This window comes from Mastomys coucha, unplaced genomic scaffold (assembly GCF_008632895.1).
Source record: "Mastomys coucha isolate ucsf_1 unplaced genomic scaffold, UCSF_Mcou_1 pScaffold6, whole genome shotgun sequence".
Taxonomy (NCBI): domain Eukaryota; kingdom Metazoa; phylum Chordata; class Mammalia; order Rodentia; family Muridae; genus Mastomys; species Mastomys coucha.
The window spans coordinates 102,696,158-102,710,495 of NW_022196912.1; the positions used below are offsets into that span (position 1 = coordinate 102,696,158).

The following is a 14,338-nucleotide window of genomic DNA, read 5'->3' on the forward strand; positions in this document are numbered from 1 at the left end:
TTTTTTTAAGATTTATTTATTTATTATTGTAGGTAAATACACTGTAACTGTCTTCAGACACACCAGAAGAGGGCGTCAGATCTCATTATGGCTGGTTGTGTACCATGTGGTTGCTGGGATTTTGAACTCAGGACCTTCGGAAGAACAGTCAGTGCTCTTAACCGCTGAACCATCTCTCCAGCCTGAGAAGGAAATTCTTATGACTCTGTGCTCTTAAACCAGCTGCCGTTGTGGGCAGAGGAGACTTTGTCCTGTGGAGTGACTGCAAGATGGTGCCACACCCCCAGGGCAACGGCAGACACAGTTTTTAATGCTCCAACTTCTCAACCTCCTTCCACATGGCTGTCCCTTAGAGCTGCTCATTCCCAAGACTACAGTCAAGATGCTCATTTGAAAGGGGCCAGTGGGCAGGGGCAAGATCCAGGGAGCAGGTGGGGCTGGTGCCTTGTGACTTAATTCTCTTAGCTGCCCTGTGAGGGGAATCCATTTTGCCAAGGGGCAAACAGTTCAGAGAGGTCAAGTCATGAGCCTGAGGAGAATTTTGGCTTTTAACTCCAACATTCTTTGGCTTCCCATAAGGAGTTCTGTGCTTTTTACAAAGGTTTCTGCCCTGGTGGGTAATGCTTTCCTGTGATTCCTAAGAAGAAAGTGGGCAAGGGGATGAGGGATTCCTGCTGTTGCTACTACTACTATTATTTATTAAGTGCTTCTGTAGTCTGAAATGGACACTGGGCATTTTCAAGCATGTGGCTTTATTTAGTCCCAGAGCAGCTCAACAAGGTATGTGTATGGGATGCCTTACCCCAGTGTTCCTAGATGTGGAAAGTACATTCAATGTAGAGATATTGGATAATCAAAGATCACACAGCAGTGAATGAGCCAGGGCTGGATAGAAAAGCTTGGTTGGCCTGTGACTCTAGATCCGCTTTAGTTACACAGGCTGCCCCTAAGAGGGGATGGGCCTGCTTCCAGGCCACACTGACAGGCTGGTGAGGCTAGACCAAGGCAGCACCCAGTCTGCTTCTGAGGCTCTTCTCTTTGCTCTGATCTCACCTGGGTCTGCCATCTTGCCTGCAATACCAGGCTGCCCTTGAGTGGTTACCTCAAGAGCCAGGCAGCTGATGATTAAGTAGAGGCCTCAGGAAGTGCAAGGGCAGGTGGTCAGGCTCTTGTGTGCTCCTCTGAAGAAGTGGCTGTCCTGTGTTTGCAAGGTGTGGTTGTAGAGGAGGGGCGCTCTCTCTTCCAAAAAGAGCCCCCCCTCCCCTCCCCCCCACCCCCGTCATTGTTTCTCCCTACCGGCTGTCTACTTGATGCTGCCCTTGGGCTCTGCATGTCTAGCTGATTTATGTTCACCATCGAAACAATAATGTTTAATCTGGAAAGGGCTAATCAATTTTTTATGCTGATTATGAATCAGCCAGGTGGGCCTGCTGCTTCACTCACGGAGCTTGAGGAACAAGTCCATGGCCTAGCTTGGGCCTCTGTGGTGATGTGTGCTGGGGAGGCCCAGCTTCAAGGAGAACCCCTCCTTGGGGCCCTGTATCTCTTGGGAAGAGAGTGTGTGCATGCTGTGTATGTGAATGCATGTACATGTACATGCATATATATACATACATGTGTGTACATTTATAGGCATGTATTTGTACATGTATATTTGCATGCCTACTTGAATGTAGGTACCATGTGCGTAGGTGTGTTAAGTGTGTCTATGAGTAAATGTCTATGTGCACATATTTGTATGCACATATATTACTTATGCAGAATGGGTTTAAATGTCTGCATAGGTGTGTATACATGTCTGTGTACATACATGTAGATATCTATATGTATACATGTACATTGTATATCTGTGTTTGTGTGTGTGTGTGTGTGTGTGTGTGTGTGTGTGTATTTGTGAGTGCATCTCTGGCCAAGGAGGTGGCCTGACTCCACACATAGGTACATACATTCATGTGTCAGCTTATGTGCCTGTGTGCACACATCTTTAACCAGAAGTATAGACTGAATCTAGGTAGAGTTCTAGGCTTGTATATGCATGTTCATTGACTGTGTGCATTTATATGTTCCTGTGTGTAAGTTTGCTGCTATGGACCTTGGACATTAGTTTGGAAATTAGAAATTGGAAGGAAAGGGTTACAATGTCATGGACTTGGAAAGGTCAGGGAATCTTCTAACACTATCCTTTGTAATTTAGGAATCAAGACCAAAAAAAAAAAAATGCAATGAGACTTCCTGAAGTTACCTGCTTGATGACAGTGTGGTCACCTTTCACCCCTGTATCCTCCAGTGGCTGCATGGCTTCCATGGTTATGTGCATGGGTGAGAGTCAGAGTAGGCACTTTATAAACCGCTGGGGTTGACTAGTCCTTTTGACTTTGCAACTCTCCTGACATCTCTGAGAGCTGGGACTTCAGGGAACACGACAAGGTAGTGACATGCCGCAATGTAAGGCTGGCTTAGACTGAAAGGGAGTTCTGCTTCCAGGGCTTCTGGATCCCACGGGAGTGTGTGGAGAGGATGAGAGAGAGCTTTCTGGAGGAGGCAGTGCATTAAGTAGAGAGGAGCCCGAGCAGGGAAGCTTTTGAGCACCTGTACACAGGTGGAGTGGCCTGAGCTGGCTGACAACTGAGGCAGGACAGGGTGACACCTGGGAGGGGTCTCCGCAGGAAGGTGTGTGACTCTTGAGAGTAGGGAGGATGGTGTCTCTAAATCTGTATAGCACAAGTGTCCAAGGCTGGGTCACTGGGGTTTGTCATCTCCATGAGGGCCTTCCGTCGTCTGCTTTATGCACCTCCTGACTTCTCCACTGGCCATAGAACTTTTGTTTTATGGCCCCGTGTTGTACAGTTGACAAGCTTCCATGAGGGAGCTCATTTTTTGGCTATGGGGAAACAATAAAACTTCAGTGACACTTGCATAGCTATCATAAGGAGAAGCATCTAGTGTTCTGGATTGTAAGTTCAGGAGGTGAGGCTGGCCTGTCACAGGAAGTGCTTTGGAAATTGTGATCCCAGGGTAGTTAAGAAATGGGAGGATGTGAAATGTCAGAGGCCTCAGGGCATAAAGAATCTAGTCAGAGACAAGAAGGAGTTGATGACTGTACTCAGGGGCTGGAGAAGTGAGCTGGGTGTTTTAAGGGGATCTGAGACTGGCAGCCATTCACCAGTCCTGTGAAGAGCACAGCATGGTCTCACATGTAGTAGCTGGTCTATGGAACGATCTGGAAGACCAGTTAAGTGTCTCTCATGGCCATCCAGGCAAGTGGTGCTGTTGGTTTTACCATGGCTGGGGTCCAGGAGAGGATGGGTAGGCATATTTGGAGACTGAATTAAATGGGGGGGGGCTTGGAGTGGGTGTGCATGAGAGGGAAGTACCAGAATCCACCCTCAGTGATGTGTTAGAATAACGGCTCATGTCTGAACACAGCACACCAGGCCAAAATAGTTCCATGTGTAAGGTTTATTGGGAGAGAGAGGGACAAGGTGGTGGCGGAAAGAGAAGGGAGGAAGAGAGAGAGAGATGGGGAGGCTTTCTTTATGAATGGGTAATGATGTAACACAGGTAAAGGTGGGAGGTGAACCAAGTGGATTCTGGGAATATGGTGGCTGTTGCCTTGACAACAGGTCTGCTGGTCCTGCCTATGTGATGTTACAGGTTTTAGAGGTCCTGATGCCAACACTCAGGATTCAGATGTGGGCAGTGGGAACCTGAGTACTGACTTCAATGCTGAAAGGGACAATATAAGAGTGTCAGCTGGCCACCTGAGGAGGAGTCTTCTATATTATTGGAATTTACAATAGTTTCCTATATGTAGAATAGAAACCAGTAGTGAAGGTCAGAGTGGCCTTGGGTTCAGGTAGGAGTGATGCTGAAGAGGAGCCTGAGGAGAGAGCTCAGTCAGTGCAGTGCTTGTCTTGCAAGTATGAGGGTCTGAGTTTAACCCCAGAACCAGGGAAATAGTGAGGTGTAGTGCACCTGTTATCTCAGCACCGGGGAGGCAGAGACAGGCATAGTACTGGAGCTCCCTGGCCAGCCAATGTAGTCTACTTGGTGAGTGTCAGGCCAGTGACAGACCCTGTCTCAAAAAAGATGGATGATGCCTAAGCAATGGCACCCAAGGTTGTCCTCTGGACTATGCAGGGCTGTTTGCAGACATATGCTTGCGCATCTGTATGCATGACCATGCACAGGAGCACTAAGGCTGAACAGGCTGTGGTGTCTGGATTCTAGATATGTAGGTTGAAATAACATATTAGCATGCTGGTGTTCTGTGCTTTGGGGTGTTTCTCTGTAGTCAGGTGTGTAGAAGGAGAAGCTCATTGCAACAGCTGGAGATCCTGCCCGTCAGGCTACGGTCCTGTGACAGAAGACTTTTGGAGGCTGTGTAGCTTTCCCTTGGGGCCAGAGGTTGGTGATGGCTGGTTACCGGAGCTGCACAAGAAGCAGGCCTCCTGGTTGGGGCAGGGTGCTACTGAAATCCCATGGGTTGGAAAGGGGCAACCTGAAGAAACAGTTGGGGGACAGAAGAGCCTTGGCCTTGGGAAGGGAAGTGGGCTGGTTGGTCCTCCATGTCATCACCTGGTACGGGAGTCAAGAAAACTCTGGCATCTTTCCTGGATTCATATTGTGAGATTCACGTTTGTTCCACATTGCCTCGGGACTGTCCCTAGATTTCTGGCACATATTTATCCTGGAAAATGGGACAAAAGGCTAGGGTTGCTCATATGGTGTGTCAGGGGTCAGAGGACTCTGCAAATGACCTGCATAAGACTCCTGCTGAGGTGACAAGTTTGCACCTGCTTATTGTATTTCTGTTTTGCAGGGGAGGAATCCTAAAGTTAAAATGTTGGGGCTGGAGAGATGGCTCAGTGGTTAAGAGCACTGACTGTTCTTCCAAAGGACCTGAGTTCAAATCCCAGCAACCACATGGTTGCTCACAACCCTCTGTAAATGGGATCTGGTGCCCTCCTCTGGGGTGTCTGAAAATAGCTACAGTGTACTTACATATACTAAATAAACAAATCTTTAAAATGTTGGCCAGGACACGTTCTCTTTGGAGACCCTGGCAAGGACTCTTTCTTGGCCTTTGGTAGCCTTTAGAAGCTGGCTGAGTGTCTTGGTTTCTGGCCCCTTCCTCTAGTGAAAGAGTAGCACCATCAAATCTCAGCCTCTCAGTTCTGCTCCTCTCTTTGATTCTGATCCTTATGCATACCCCGTCTCCTCTCCCCTTTTTCATTTATTTCCTTTTTGCTTCGGTACTGGGGATTTAATGTAGGGCCTCATGTATGCTGGGCAAACCCTTTGCCACTGGCTTAAATTTTCACTTCCTCTTCTTCTTCATCTTAGTAATCACATTTGTGTGTGTGCATGCATGTGTGTGTGCGTGCGTGCACGAAAGCTCGAGTCCGTGCATATGTATATGTGTGGAAAACTTATGGGAGTTTCTCTTCTTTTAACATGTGAGACCTGGGAATTTCAGTTAAGCCACCAGGCTTAGTAGCAAGCCCCTTTACTTACTGAGCAGTTGTGACATTGGATCTTGGATACTTATGGAGCTTAAACTTATACAGTCTCTTCTGCCATGTAAGGTCACATTACAGCTTCTGGGATGGGAGCATAGACCATTTTTTCCTTCCTATTCTAAGGCCAGAAAGTCTGTATTTTGACTCTCATAGGTCATATGCTCTCTCCTTGTCACAGTGGCTCAACTCTGCCTGGTATGAGGGGAGCTGTGCAGATGTATGAGTGGCTATAACATTAGCAGGTTGGCAGGAAGATCACCCACCCTACAGCTGTTTTGCATGTGTATGTGTGTGTATGTGTGCTTTTCTCTGTATGTGGTATGTGTGTGTGTGAGAGTGCGTATGTACATATATATATTCATATATGTATGTATGTATGTATGTATGTATGTATGTATGTGGAGGTCAGAGATCAACATTGGGTGTCTTCAGCTATTGCTCTCCACCTTTTTGTTTTTTAAGACGTTGTTTCTCTGTGTGGCTGTGGCTGGCTTTGAACTTACTCGGTAGACCAGGATAGCTTCAAACTTATAGATCCGCCTACTCTTTCTCCTGAGTGCTGGGATCAAAGGTGTGCACCACCACGGTGGAGTCCCACCTTCTTTTGAGACAGGATCTCTCCTTGAACAGCTGGCTGATTTGGTTAGGTTGTCTGGCCGACGCGACGGCCCATGTCCACATCTGCAGTACCAGGATTACAGGCATATGCTGTTGCCCAGCTACTTTTGTAGGTGCTGGGGATCCAAACTGAGGTCCTTCTGCTTGTTTAGAAAACACGGTGCCCCCTGGGCTGTCTTCCCAGCCCCGCAGCTGTAGCAAGCTCCCTGTCCCTGTAGCTTTGGTAGATGCACTGCAGCTGAGTTGCCTTTCCGTTTAAATTCCTTGGCATTGCATCTTCTTCACATGGAAAATGAGTCCAGAAAACTTTTTTTGCTGCATGCATGTTCTAGATTCCCTTGCCCTGAGGTATGGCTTTGAGGTATGGCAACATAGCTTAGGTGTGCTGCCACTGCCTGAAGCACGGAAAGCCTGTCCCGACAGCAAGTGGAGCAGCCATAAGTGAAGGACACTATACTTCACATTGTGCCCTGTCTCTTGTTTTGAGCCTGGGGACATCTGAAGGTGATTGGAGAAGGCCTGTGGGGTTGGTGAAGCTGAGCCTGTTAGGTTTCAGAATTCATGAGCTGCACAGAACACTGGACTTGCTCTCTTGTGACTAGGAGCTGTGGAAGAGGACCCTTCTCTCTGGGGAAGGGCCAGGAAGCCCAAAGGGCTCTGGATTCTGTATTGGGAGCTACTTGCCATCAGGTCCTTGGCTGTCTCTTACCATTGTATGCCCTTGCTCAGTTCATTGCTCTCTCCCCTGGAAGGGGCTTCTTTCTCTCTGTTAGTAACTTAGCTGACTCCTCAGTCCTTAGGCCTCACTCTGGCTATTTTGTCAGAGACCCTCTCCGACCCTGCCCATGCTCTGTTCACTGAGCACTTTCTCACTGTTCCCTTTCCTTCCCCATGCTCAGGAGGACCAGCCATTGCTCTCTTCATTTGCAATGGGTTGATAAGTTTCTATCTGTCTGCACTTCCCTTACAGTCTGCTAGTGACGTCAGAAGATGGTGACTGGATTCATGTTGTACTTACTTCCCCTTAAGTCTCCAGTGACAACCACAGTGCCCTGCACTTGTTAGTCTCTTAGGAAATTCTCGTATGTGTAAAAGAGCAATGACTTCTGGTGAATATGTTGTCCTCTGTAAAACGGGGTTGACCCTAGCTCCTCTAACTAACCTCCAGAGAGAGTGGAGAATTAGGTAAAAGTGCTTTGAGGACACCAAACATTATGCAAATATAACGCGTTACCTGTGGTTGATCTGAACATCCCGTTCCTGAGAAGCTAAGTTCTTCTGATGCTCCCTTGGGCATACCTCGGTTCAGAAGCAAGGAGGTGGAAAGGCCTTCTGTGTGCCAGCTGGCACTGGAAGGCAGAAAGTTCCAGATTTCTGGTCCTATGTATTGGCCATATCTTAGCTCTGGTAGAACGAGAGTACTTCGCCTGCCTTGGCGACTGCAGCTTCAAGAGTGGCTCATTCCTATGCTCTGATCACCCGGGGACCCCTGCTCAGGCTGTGCCCTGGCCAGGGTGGAGAAGGGGGCATGATCTCATAATCTTCTCTATCTGAGATCTCTAGTCTCTTGTCTCAGAGACCTCTGTCATAGGCAGGAGCATATACACACACCCCCTCCAAGGCTGTAGGAGTTATCAAGATGGGGGAAGTTGACGGATTAGATTTATGACAGGCAATGGTGGATTATGAAGAATAATTTATCAAATGTCAGTGCCTGCAGCCTACAATTTACAGAAGGTTTGCTTAAGCTGAGGAGATCTGATGGACCGCCCCTCCCCCACCACTAATGAATGACAGCTCTAAGGGATGGCTTCCTGGGCTGGCCAGCCACACTGGGTGTCTATCTGCTTTTTATTAATCATTATTAACATGAAAAAATTCCATAGAGTCCCTCTAGCCACAGTTCTCAAGATACTCAGTGCCAAGGAGGCTGCTATGGCTACCTAGAAGGAGCTGTGGTCACTTTGGGGAGGTATTTCAGTAATGTTGGACAGAGGGAAGACCCTAAATCCCTTTCCCACAATGAGTACAGGGAACCTAATCTCAGCTTTACACACTCACTAGAAAGTATATAACTGACTGGGCACAGTCCTGTGTAAGGCACTTGGGATGCAGTGCTGGGGGATGAGGAAGACTGAGGGGAAACAGGAAGAGGGGAATGTGCAGCCATGGCCACTGTTCTCAGGGAGGGCATGGGAGCTCCGATATGTACCCTGGAGGTCTGTCTGAGGAGGTGGCAGTGAGGGAGGGGGTGTGTGAGGGAAGGTGAGCCTTTCAGATGGAGGGGATAGCATATGTGGAGACCTGTAGGGGCCAGGGAGGAGTAATGTGGGTCTAAAAAAGTCTTCTGGTTGGGACAGAGGCAGGAGGTTGAAAAAGAGAAGCAGATCTGCAGAGCCCTGGTGGGTGTGCTGGGGATCTGGATCATAGGCTCCTGGTGAGGAGCTTTACACAGAGAGAAGTGACACAGTCCGGTTGTATTTGTGGTGGGGGATAGATCAGAGGAGACAGGAGTCTAACTGCATGAGTTGGTTAGGAGGCCAGCTCTGGGTAGATGAAGAAAGTGGCTTACACCATGACTGGGCAAGATGGAGTCGAGCATCTCTGTCCCACATTCTACATAATACCACTGTGTCCCCATGGCTGGAACCATTGTGCAGGCACGTCCTCTCTACTCATTCTGCAGCTGTTGGTGGTCTAGGGGGCCATTCCATACCCTCTATGGCTCTGATGTCCTGTGTCAGCCCTACAAAATTGTTTTTACAGTAAGCATTTTATAGATGAAAAAGGCAAGCAAGAGGGTATGTAACCTGTTGGAACTTGTACATCATGGAATCAAGATCTGAACCTGAATTTCATCAGCATTTATATAGGAATCTCCATAGTGCACTCCCCCTCAGGTCTGATCGTCCTGACCAGCTGTTGACCATGTCCTAGAGGGATGTTCACAGGTCCCATAGTGTGTCACTGTCCCTAGGTCTTTGGTCTTTGCCACCATCCTGCAGGAAGAAAGAAGCTTGGGGATATAGCTCAGTTGATAGAGTGCTTACCTAGTGCACAGGAAACCTTGGATATGGTCCTCTACATCACATAAGTGACTCAGTGGCACATAACTGCAATCCCAGCACTTGAGAGGCAGTGAGAAGGAGGATTAGGAGTTCAAGGTCATTCTCAGCTATGCCATGAGTTTGCAGCCAGCCTGGGTTACCTGAGATCTCTTCAAAATGAAACCAAACCCAACCAGCAAAAAAAAAAAAAAAAAAAAAAAAAAAAAAAAAAAAAAAAAATCTAATCAACTAACCAAAAACAGAAAAGAAAGAAGACCAAATAAGAATAGAAAAGGAAGATGCATGATCTGAGTGGAGAAGCCCTCGGGAGAGCCAAGTGGATGATTTCATAAGTCTGGAGCCATCAGCAACTACAGGAGTTGCACTGGCCTGGCCTTCTCTTAGGACCATTGCCAAGTTGACCTAAGATTCTGCTGCTGGTCCCTCATTTCCTTCCAGTTCACTGATAGCAGTAGCTAAGGGGTCTACAGAGATGGCAAGGTGATCCCAGAGAGAGCATGCGCAGACCACGAAGACCCATGTTGCTCAGGCTGTTCTTGCTGTTAGGATTTCATTAGATTTAGGTGGTGGCTCTGAGTGGGAAGCTGAAGGTGGGGATGTCTCACCTTGAATGCAGAAGTGGAAATGGAGAGAACGATGCTATGTCCTCTTGGTCAGCCAGGGTCCGTGGGACCATACTGGAGGTCTTGCCTTAGCTCACCAGGTATGGCCTTCAGGATTAGGTGACCTGGTGAATACAGGTACTTTATCTGCTGTAGCAAGCACTATAGCACAGATGTGTTCTTTAGAGAGGTGATTGTCTTCCTTAGGAGGTTTTTTAGGGCAGAAAGATGGTGTTCTATTGGCTCAATGACCTAGCACTAACATGATTTCTGCGGTGTTATAGGTCTGCACTGGGTGAAGGAATGGTGTATTGACTGTGCTCCATTAGCGGTGGCTGTCTGGAGCATTTTATTGTAAGAGATAGTAAGACATCATGGGGCTCTGGGAGCAACAAATGCTGGATGGATTAGTGATGTCTGGCATGGATATGGCTGGATGTATCACTTGGCTGTCACTGCATAAAGGTTACCCATCCCCCTAACGAAGTGGCTTAAAACAATAAGCTTTTTTTTTTTTTTTTTTTTTTTTTTTTCGAGACAGGGTTTCTCTGTGTAGCCTTGGCTGTCCTGGGACAGCTAGTGCTAGCTACTCCATTAGCATAGACTGAGACTTTGCCCATCAGGCTTGAATGGGTGGCAGCTGGAGCCCAGCCAGATATGGGGTGGGCCAGCTCCGCCAGAGAGAGCCAGATGTTCTTGATGGCTGATGCCATGGTAACCTGCCTACTCCTCTCACCAAGACCATTGCTGCATTGGTCTGTGTCAGGCACCCAGGGCATCACCTGAGCTCTTAGATGCCTGGCCTTGTCATCTAGGCCTGCTTGAGACAGACTCCTAGCTTCACCTGGAGCCAGGCTGCCCAGGGCCTGGGAGATGCAGTGAGCCTATGATGATGACATTGAGTGTGGGGACCATGGGATGGAATATTTAACGTTGGGCTTTAGAAGAAAGTCCATCCTCACCCTGCCCTAACCTGTGACCTTGAGCCAGTGGTCATTTGAGGCCTCAGGCTAACCAGCCCTTCAGACAGTGGTGTGGCTGCCTAGGAGACTAAATTGAAGCAGAGCTCCTTAGCTTCAAGGCTACCTGACTCTTGTCATTTTATTTTCAGTCAAATGAGGCTCCTGGCCGGTGCTTAGCCACTCCAGATGCGCAGTGGCCTTCCTTTCTGGGAACCCACAGGCCTGACTTCCTGGAAATCTCTATATGCATGTATAGGCCCAATGCTCCTTCTGGCCCTGGACCCCTTTCTCCCCATGTTGGACAACTGAAGCCCCAGGGAGGATCCTGTTCTTCTTGCCTGGTTAATGTCTTTCCTTATAAAAGACTATCCCCTTTACATTCGTGTCCTGTCTGTCACTCTGTCTCTCCCACTCTCAGTTTCTCTCTCCATAGAGCTGGAACAACTTTCTTCCTGAGAATTTTTTCTTTTCTAAATGATCATATCAGTATCTTTGAATCTCAGACCGATGGTAATTAACAAAGCACACAACCAGCCATTTTAAAATTCAGCTGTTTTACCTAATTGATTTTGCCGCCAGACCCAGGGAGGCGGAGGGGGCCAGGGGAGGAAAAAGGAACAGGGAGGCGGGCGGTGGAAGGAGACAAGTTTCCGTGAGGGACTGGAGGCAGCCGAGGGCCCTGCTTGAATGTAATTGCTGAAAATGCTGCAGTTTGTTTCTGCTAATGGCTTTCTGCAGAGAGGGCCAGGGAAGGAGGCAGGTCCTTGGCAACTGGAAAGGAAGGGAGGGGTGGCATTTGTTTCAGCTGCTGGGGTGGGGGTGGGGCAGGGGCAGGGTATAATTCTGCTTTCGGGACAGGGTCTATTTTTCCTTACTATCTATCAGCATAAAGTACTTTCACTGAACGCTTTGAATTAAGGTTCCATTTAGAGATACTTTATTCATATTTAATTACAGGCTGCAGCACCGATCTTTAATTACCTTTTTTTTTTTTTATAAGCCAGCTAGGAGCATCCACTAGCGATCAATTATTGTATATGTGTATGTATGTGTGTATGCATGTGTGTATGTGCTAGCATGTGTGTATGTATGTGTTAGCATGTGTGCATGCATTAGCATGAGCATGGGAAGGTGTAGGAGTTACTTCTAGTTAGAGGAGGAAAGATAGGTGCAGGGATGCTGTGGTGCGTGGGGTTCAGGGATGCTTGGCATGGGTCAGGGGTTAGCCTTGTACCCTTTCTGCTCTGTTGCTTCTTCTGGTCAGACTGAGAATTTGGTTAACCCCTCACTGCTAGGATGGCTCAGTGCTGCCTTAGTGGTTAACCCCTCACTGCTAGGATGGCTCAGTGCTGCCTTAGCCGCACTGGAGTTAGGTGGTATCTTGGGGCTTTTTCCACCCCCTGATGAGGGCAGGAGGGTGGGGGTGGGGGGTTTCCTGTCCCTGGGTGAATGGTGAGTCTGGCTTCTTCTCATCCCAGAGATTAGGATCTGCTTGCCTCAGCCCTTTCCTCCCTCCACTTCCCTGTGGGGTGCTCTTGGCAGCTGTTCTTGTCACACAGCCCTAGAGGTGCCATGTCACTCTTCGGTAGCAGTGACTCTGCAGTGTCCCCACAATGACACAGGTTTGGAACTGGTTGTCCTCAGATAAGGAGGTGACGTTCCCTGGGCCTGGCAAAGGCTTGGGTTGGGGAATGAGGCCATAGGCAGATTGGACAAGGTTCTCCAGCTCCTTCTTAAAAAATGGTCTCCCTGGTGGTCCTCTAAGCACTGCTGGTCTTTAAAGGGGTCTGTGTGGATCTCACCAGGCAGTAGCAGATTCCCTGCCTCATACTGTTCCTGGGTCCTTACCCCAGTAAGGGGGCAGAGAGAGGTCAGAATCCACAGTCACTGAGTGTCTAAAGGGCCCTGGCCTGGGTCTCCCTCATCCCATTTATCTCCTGGGTACCTGAGAACACACTGTGTCAGTCAGAGCCCCTGTGTCTATGTCAGAAACCTTTGCTCAAATTGACTTATGCAAGCAAATGAGCAAACAGTAAGGAATTATAGGCTAGGTAGTCAGGGATGACTAGAACAAGGAGCTACAACTAACTAGGATTTACTCTCCATTTTTTGGCTCTGTTTTCTTTGTTTCTTTTCTGTGACCTTTGGCATACCCCGAGTTGTGTGTCTCTCCCCCCACCCCCCTCAGGTTCAATAGAAAGCATTCTTAAACAGATATACAAAAGTTGGTTCTGGATGGACTAGTTGGGCCACATGTCTTATTTCTGAGCCAGTTAGGGTGGTTCGGGCTGCTGAGGGTTCTGGCTGGCCGGGCTGGGGTCTCATCTGGAGTAACAGCTGCCCAGGTAAAGCTCAGGTGTGGTTTATACTTTCCTCATTCTGGACCGTGATCCTTCGGGAATGTTTGTGTTGGTAGCAATGTGGGAGCTGGATGGCCGGGCGTTTGGAGGGGAAGACTGGGTTGATTGTGTTCTCCAGAGGAAAGAATACTGCCCCTCAGCAGATGCTTGTTTGACTCTGACTAGTTCTATCCCTGTAGAAATTGCAGGGGGCATAGCAGTGACCAGAACAGCCACCCCTAGTTCACTTGGTCCACGGGCTTATGAGGAAGGTGGTTGCGATGTTCCTCCATCCCAAGCACAATTCCATGATGAAAGCTCTTGTATTGAGAGACCCAGAGGGTAAGTGAGTAGATAACACAAGAGAACCTTGTCCTCAGGAGCCCAGGATCTCACAGAGGAGGGAGGGAGAAGCAAGTGTGTTGTTGGGGGAACAAGGAGATTTAGACACTAGGATGGAGAGAAGCAGTCCATCGGAGAGCTTCCTCGACATCTGGGCTTTGGCCTCTGCAGAATTTTGGTAAATAGAACGAAACTAAGAGGAAGGCACAGGAATGGTGGCAGGGAGGTGAGAACCATTCGTGCCGTATGATTAGCAGGTATGTCCTGGCAAATGGGGTTGGGATGGTAGCTGTGGGGCCTTTGGTATCTCAAGTTTGAGGAGAGAAAGAGGCAGTGCTGAGGGGCAGGACTATTGTATATAGACCATGTGGTGGTGACCAAGTCGTCAGAAAGAGAAGATGTAAGAGAGTGAAATTTCTAGGTCATGCAGAAATAAACCCACTCCCAGAGGCTCACTTTAGGTGTCTGGCAGCCCTGGGGACCTGCTAGGGTGTGGCCAGGCCAGCAGTGGCCCAGAAGCCCATGTTGAGGCTGCTGCTCAGGCAAAAGGTAATTGATGGCTGTGATTTGGAGCCTCCATCCTAAAGGTCCCCGGGCTCTCTCGGTTGGTAGGACTGGAATGTCTTCCATCTGGCCTGTCATGCTCCTCTGGCCCCAGCTCTGTTAACTTTTTATGATTCAGCAGACTCAGTGGTGGATCATTAAATGGGCAGATGAGACACAGTATTTCTTTGGCCTTTGATGGGAGTCATAGAGCTTCTGCACCCCTGTGTAAACATGCTGTCCATACGTGTTTCCTGTCCTGTCCTGTCCTGTCCTGTCCTGTTCTGCCCTGCCCATGATTCTGGTGTGAATTCTGAGTATAGCAAAAGGGCCATCTGGGAT

The 14,338-nt window shown here is 48.5% G+C and overlaps 1 protein-coding gene across 12 annotated transcripts in view; it reads left to right on the forward strand.

Annotated features, from left to right (window-relative positions):
• Nucleotides 1–14,338, forward strand: part of Adck1 (aarF domain containing kinase 1) — a 159,886-nt gene that overhangs the window by 111,653 nt on the left and 33,895 nt on the right. Inside the window, exon 1 of one of the 12 annotated variants that reach the window (XM_031357319.1) lies at nt 13,332–13,453. The exons of the other annotated variants lie outside the window; for them this stretch is intronic. The gene's annotated coding sequence lies outside the window, so the exon portion shown is untranslated. Of the gene's footprint in view, nt 1–13,331; nt 13,454–14,338 lie in introns of those variants that run through there. 12 annotated transcript variants of the gene reach the window in all.